We start from the raw sequence: 8,133 nt of genomic DNA, 5'->3' as shown, positions 1-8,133 counted from the left end.
CTCACGAACTTCTAAGAGTACTAAATACAACCGTTTGAAAGAAAATATAAACTGTTTGTCTCGAATACATGAGATAACAGACTGAAATAAAAGATAGAGGAGACGCTGGGCCTGCGGACGCCTGCAAGGCTACCTCGGTGTCTCATTGGACTGAAGGCTGGCTCTCGCGCTACTGCTGCTGTCCAAGACCTGGATCTGTGCAAAAGAGCACAGAGTGTAGCATCAGCACAACCGACCCCATGTGCTGGTAAGTGTCTAGCCTAACCCCGGCGAGGTAGTGACGAGGCTAGGACTAGACTCCAGATAAACCTGTGCAGTTATACAATATATGGCGGAAAAGTAAACAAGTAATAATCAGTTAAAGCTGGGGAAGGGAAACATGCTTTGGGGATAGCACTTAAAAGAAAATAAATGGGAATAATAAGGAAGCTAGCAATATAACTTCTATCACAAATGAAGAAAATAAAGGCAACTTTCACTTCCAGTTTCATCTTGTTACAAGCGTGCAACCCGATCCCATTTCTCATATCTCGTGGTAGGCGTACCACCTGCTCCCATTTCATTATTTCTCGTGGTAGGCGTACCACCCGCTCTCATTTCATTATATCTTGTGGTAGGCGTACCATCTGCTCCCATTTCATAATATCTTGTGGTAAGCGTACCACCCGCTCCCATTTTATTATTTCTTGTGGTAGGCGTACCACCCGCTCCCATTTCATAATATCTTGTGGTAGGCATACCACCTGCTCCCATTTCATAATATCTTGTGGTAGGCGTACCACCCGCTCCCATTTTATAATATCTTGTGGTAGGCGTACCACCCGCTCCCATTTCATCACACATTTACAATAAATCCCGGCAAGGGAACATAAGCGATATAATAACCTCCTGGCAAGGGAACAAAAGCAATATAATAGTTTCCCGGCAAGGGAATATCGAAACAATCATCCCGGCAAGGGAGAATCAACTATAACCAATCTTAACTTAGCTTGTACTCAGCCCAAATAATGACAATGCTCAAACATAAATAAGATCTGCGAGGATAGAACAATTCTTTGCGCAATATAGAAGATCATTAATTAAAGCATCTGAAATGTCATTTAAGGACACAATCACTTTCAATTTAAGACTCACGGTCATGCTCGATACCAACGTATAGATACTCGTCACCATGCCTATACGTCGTACTCAACAAGAAGCAAGTAGCAAATACGACTCCACTCTTAATCCCTCAAGTTAAGGTTAGACCAAACACTTACCTCAATGCCTTGAACACCACTCAAGTCTCAGTTATAGCTCTACCTCTTGATTCCACCACCAATCTGCTCGAATCTAGTCATAAGTTACTTAATCACATCAATAAATGCTAAATGAGTCAACCCCAATGCATGAAAATACGTTTTACAAGGTTTTACCCAAAAAGGTAAAAAATGCCCCCGGGCCCACGTGGTCGAAACTCGAGGTTCGTACCAATACCCGGTTACCCATTCCCCCACAAATCCAAATATATGGTTTGTTTTGAAATCGGACCTTAAATTGAGGTCCAAATCCCCAATTTTAAAAAACCTAGGTTCTACCCAAAACACTCAATTTCCCCATGAAAATCTTTGATTTGAAGTTTAAATCATGTTAAAAGATGTTAAGAAGTGAAGAAAATGAGTTAGAAATCACTTACCAATCGTTTTGGTTGAAAAGTTATTTAGAAAATCGCCTCTTACGTTTTGGGGTTTTGAAAAGTGTAAAAATAACTAAAATTCACGTGAATTTATACCCCTCTGAAACTCCCTGTGCGGACCGCACAAAAAGGACCGCGGCTGCACAGGCCTCCCTGAAGACCTGCAGATCATAGCCCCATGCGGACCGCACAAAGCCGACCGCGGCCCCTCCGCAGCCGCACGCGATTTCTCGCGAACCGCGCAAGAGGGTTCAAAGACCTGCAATATTTCCTGAACCTTCAACATCTGATCTTTTTAAGCCTAAGGCATCCTGGAACCTACTCGAAACTCACCCGAGCCCTCGAAACTCTAACCCATTATACACACAACCTCAAAAACATTCTACGAACATATTCGTGTAGTCAAATTGCCAAAATAACATCATGAACTTCGAATTAAACCTCAAGATCAATGAAATTTTCAAAAACTCCATCAAGTTCAAATTTAGGAATTCAAGTCCGAAACACATCAAACGACGTCCGATTTTAACCAAACTTTACAGAAACCTCTTAAATCACATATAAGACCTGTACCGAGAGCCGGAACCAAAATACGGGCCCGATACCAACACGTTCTAATCAATTTTCATTTCAATTTTCCTTAACAATTTCAGAAAATAATTTTACTCAAAAATTCATTTCTCGGGCTTGGGATCTCGGAATCCGATTTCGGGCTTATGCCCAAGTCCCATATTTTCCTACGGACCCTCCGAGACCGTCAAATCGCGGGTTCGGGTCCGTTTACCCAAAATATTGACCGAAGTCAAATTTTATTCATTTTAATATCAAAACTTAGCATTTTTCACAGAATTTCATATTTATGCTTTCCGGTTACGCGCCCGGACTGCACACGTAAATCGAAGCGACTCTAAATGAGGTTTTCAAGGCCTCAAAAGCACATAATGGGTAAGAAAACAGGTGATGGCCCTTTGTGTCGTCATAGTAATGATTGTAAATGATGTCCTGGGGTCTCTTACCATTGGGGATGTGACTTGGTCCATCCCGATTGATGATTTTATCGCGTATTTGACTGAAACCTATTTGTTATCATCATGGTTTGGGCTGATTGCCATATTTGGGCTTCGTGCCAACTACTTGAACCCTCCGGGGATTTTTATCACTATTTCCTCACTGTATTGATTTATTACTTGAACTCAGTCTTGTTGTTTCCTATTGTTTTATAATTCAGCCACTTTTACTCATATTTGAAGCTTAAATGATATTTCTAAATGATGTTTTGGGCTGAGAACTACTGTATTACTAATGCCCGAGGGGCTTGTGATGATTTTCGGACTGAGTGAGGCCGAGGGCCATATGTGAGGATATGCTGAGTGATATGAGGCCGAGGGCTTGAGATACTTTTATACGCCACGAGGTGGCTTGAGTGATGTGAGGCCGAGTGCTGAGAAATGTGAGGCCGAGTGCCGAGAGATGATGCCACGAGGTGGCTTGATATAGCGCTTGGGCCGTAAGGGGCCCCTCCGGAGTCTGCACACCCACAGTGAGCGCGGGTACCCATTGTGATTTGAGAGTGAGCCCGAGGGGCTGATATTGTTCTGAGAGTGAGCCCGAGGGGCTGGTACTGTTCCGAGATATTGCCCGAGGGGCGAACCTTTATATGTTCATCTTTCATATTTATTTGTCATTCTACCTGTTAAACTATGGTATTTATGCCTGAGGGGCAGATTTCTGTGCTTATCTGTACTAATTGTTTTGCACTCAGTACGTAACTGTTGAAAAAGCCATTTTCAAAGAAGTTTAAACTGAGCTAAAATGTTTTAAGAGATTTTACAACATCATCGCTTTCTTACTAGTTTTTGAGTTGCTTCTATATAGCATCTTGATTGGCGTTACGTGATTTCTTGCTTTCAGTCTTTATTTACATTTGTTACTCACTGAGTTGGAGTACTCACTTTACTCCCTGCACCTTAGTTGTAGGTATTTATGCTCCCGGTAGCGGGTTTGACTGATCAGAGGTAGAGTTACCGGAGTTTAGCAAGGTGGCTGTCGACGTTCGCAACACCGCTTTCCTCCTTCTTTGTTCATTAGTCCTATTTTGTATATTTCGGATCTCTAGTTGTAATTATACTCTAATAGATGCTCGTGACTTGTGATACCCTGGTTAGGGTTGTGTCGGGTTGGATTTCCGCTTTGTTATCTCTATTTCCGCTAATTGTGCTATTAAATCATGTTTGAATTATTCTTATGCTATTTAACTGCTTAAAAGGATGAATTGGGTTAGACTGGCTGGCCTTGTCTTCACGAGAGACGCCATCACGACCGGGTTTGGGGTTAGGGTCGTGACACAAGTCTATTTAAAAGCTTATATTCTCAATGAGTAAATATATCTCCCAAAATTATTTCACTACAAAAGGATAATATCTTTTATGAGGGCATTGTTGCCATGTACTTTTTCATAGAATTTTCTATCCCGTGGATAATGAAATGGGATGTACAAGTTGGTTATACCAGTGAAGAAATTCCCTGTTTAAATAGAATCTTTTATCATAAGTTTTGGACAAAATTACTCCAGTCCAACCGGCAAGGGAATTTATATGGTGAAGAGTTAATCCAACAAATACAAGCTAAAATAGAGGCCTATGTCAAATTAGACAGAACACAGGTTGCAGAGGAAAAATTAAGTCCTTTTGAAATGATCACAAAGAGGCTCCAAATGAAGAAAGAGGATATATCGAAGAAAGAAATCCTTGCTTCGTACTTCGAAGAAATAAAAAAGGATCTAGCAAGAAATTTTGAAACAACAATTAGAGATGATATCTCTGTGGCCTCCATTGGGAGCACTTCAAATGAAGAAGTATGTGTAGCAGGTGAAGCGTAGAGCCCCTCAGACACAAAAATCAATATTGAAGAAATTAAAGATTTCCTTACAAAGCTGAAGGAAAATGCTGAAGAATCTTCGGAGAAAAAACGACAAAGGAAAAAACAAAGTCTGAATTGTTGAAGGCCCCATCAGATAAATTATTGGAGTAATAAAGACAACTTTAATAAAGTAAAGGGTCAAGATCAAATAGATTTTAGTCCGGGTTCACCGACAAGAAAAATGATTTTAGAAGAATTTCTAAAACCCAGATGGGTTGTTTTCAGAAAATGGTTTCATGAAAATATGACTCACGAATTGGTACAATTTTTTAGGCATGACTTTTATACAGACATTAGCAAGAAAAATAAAATTATTGCTTTTGTTCCAAGATAGATCTATACGACAGTACATAGAATGCTTATGTACAATACTATCTGTAAAGTTAATAAAAATACAGATAGGACAATTGCAGAAATAATTATTGCCGGATTTACTGATTAGCTGAAAGGATGGTGGGATAATTATCTCACTCATGACCAACGTTTTCAAATAATGAACGCAACCAAGACTGAAGACGATAAGCCTGTTCAAAACCCAGTCTATTCTTTAGTCAAAAAAGAAATTGATCTTTTTTTTGGGGCCAAGTTATCATACTTAATTCGATTAATGATCATATGCAATCATGCTAGGAACTTTTGTTATCTGTTTTGAATATTTAAATACTACTGTGCCTGTGAAAAAAAAACTATTTCATATAACTATAAAACTCTTTCACATTTAAAACCCTATAATTATAGTTCTTTAAAATAATATAGCTAGATTTGAATAAATCGATTTTTTTAAAATAAATGTAATATATAGGGTACATGTCTATGGTTATCCAGATAACAAAAAAGAGTTTAAAAATCGAATAAAAGTTTACTTACATATATAATGAAGTAAACCTACATGTTGGAGAAAGAAACATCACAAAAATCAGTCAATATACAAAACAATTATTTTTTTCGTTTTTGAAAAACATTTATTTGAAGAGAATTTGTATAAATGGACATCAAACAAATAACAAATTTTGGCTATACATCTGTTATCATTAATTTTAATTTAGCACCTATTAGGAATTGAAAGGTATGCTGAAACCCCTTCATTTAGCTGCAGTCAAACCAGCATTGCAAGGGTTTAATATTTTTTTATTGAAAAATATTAGTTTTGAATCACTAGATTATGTGAAAAGTTATTTTTCTCGAATGCAACAAGAGGTGCATTTATTTCTAATTAATAGTATCTATAGCAATTTTCAAGTGTAACAAAAAGTATATTTAAAAAAAAACTGGTATGACATGATTTTTTTTTTAAAATGTAAACAAATTATTTCAAAATGGGATTATTTTTTAAAATATAATGTAATTTTAAAAATAAAAGGATAAGATATTTTTGAATTTTAGTAGATTTTTTAAATTATTATAATAGAAGTCATATCATGGATAAAATCAAGAAACCGAAATCTTATTGAATATTTACATAAATATCTGGCCAGATTTATTGTTTACTTTTTTTATAGCTAATATCCATAAATGATATATTGGCAACACACGATTATACACATATTATATATGGATTATATATAAATTACACATTGTTGAATTTTTTAATTTAAGTGGTAAGGCGAGCATTTATTTAAGTTTATTAGATAAAGCAAAAAGAAAAATATGGAAGAATTTCAACTAAAGACTAAAAATATAAATAAAGTTCTTATGTAGACAATTTCAATTTAAACTCATCCTTTTATAGAGAAATAAATTATTATTTTTTTGTAAATAAAAAGAAAGAAGAAAGACATAAAAAATAAGATAAAAGAAAATAAATATAGAAAAAATGTATGAAAAATCTAAAAACCAGAAATAAGAGATGACAACGAATTTCTTCTTATGTTTCATCTATGTTAAGTATAAAAAATTTGGAAGTTGATATCGTCGATTTTAAATACTTTTTTCAACTCAAATACATAAATTATAAAATAAGGATATCTTAAAATGTTTTTTTCTTAATTTACATTGTATGTCGTTTTTAAAAAATTACTATTACTAATAAACTGATATGATATCTGAATTTGAATATAAATGCAATTTGAGTAGTTTGCATTGAGGTTAAGCCAAGTATGGTGTCGAGATAAAACTACTTGGCAATTTCAAGACAATATATGCAATGTTATATAATAACAGTCAACTAATTTAACATTTAATGATTCAAAGAACAAAAAAATTGTTTGTATGTATGTATGTATGTATGTATGTATGTATGTATGTGTATGTATGTATGTATGTATGTAGAGTGTTGAAACAAGTTCAATTGAACTTATAACTTTGAAAATATAATGAGTTCAATGCTAAAAACTTAAAAATTGAATCCATAAAGTATAAATCCTAGATCCACCTCTGTATATAGGGTATTCTAAATTCAAAATATATGACTAGAGATATCGATAAACTCAAAATGACGTCATAATGAAATAAAATTTTACCGGCTAAAGAATCATTTAAATTCTTAGATAGCCGACTAAAGTGAATTTTAAATTAAGGATAACATCTTCACTTGCATCATTATAAAGATAATAATTATATATATATAGTTTTAGAAATTGAAATTTCAAAATTGAAATATTTTTTGAAAGATAACAACATACCAAATAAGAGTTCAAGTAGTAGTAAAAGAGTCATGTCGTAATCAAAGAATCGTTCATATTGTGTCAACATGTGTGCTTTGACAAAAATACAAGTTATTATTTTACTTTTTGGCTATTTTTAGGTTACAATGACACCAATGAGAATGGTGCAAAAATAAAATTATCACTACGAGATTTGAGAAAATATTATCTTTTTTCATGTACTGTTTCGTAATTGATATCTAACGATTATCTAGAAGGTTTAAATTTTAAGATTATTTACATATCATTCAAATAAATCGAATATTTAATATGGTTAATGTCAAATATCAAAATGGAGTCATACTGGGAAAAAAATTACTGGCTAAATAATTTTTTAAATTTTTAGATAGCCGATTAAAATGACTTTTGAATTAAGGATAATATTTTCATTTAAATTATTATAAAATAAATTATTATTTTTAAAAATAATAATTTATTTTAGAAATTGAATTTTTAAAATAATTTTTGAAAAATATCAACACACAAAATAAGAGTTCAAGTAGTAGGAAAAGAGTCAAGTCGTATCCAAAGAGTCCTTCATAGTCTCAACCTTTGATTGTTTTGTCATAAATATGAGTTATTATTTTTTGCTTCCGACTAATTTTATGATCCAATGACACCGGCGAGAATGATATCAATAAAGAAAACTTGAATTATATCTAGGAAATTTGAGAAATGGTTAATCTTTTTTATGTAGTGTTTCTTAATTAATATCCAATGATTATCTACATTTAATAGACAAAGTTTAAGTTTTAAGATTATTTACATATAATCTAAATAATCCAAATATATTACATAGTTAGTGCCCGCGCATTCGAGCAGGTGATAATACTAGTTCTCAGAAAAAGAAGAAAGGAAAAAAGATTCAGCAGGACCCGATCCACGCGGGTTACGGCC

Source organism: Nicotiana tabacum, chromosome 11, assembly GCF_000715075.1.
Source record: "Nicotiana tabacum cultivar K326 chromosome 11, ASM71507v2, whole genome shotgun sequence".
Lineage (NCBI taxonomy): Eukaryota > Viridiplantae > Streptophyta > Magnoliopsida > Solanales > Solanaceae > Nicotiana > Nicotiana tabacum.
The sequence above is the reverse complement of the archived record's forward strand: the minus strand, read 5'-3'. Positions refer to the sequence as shown.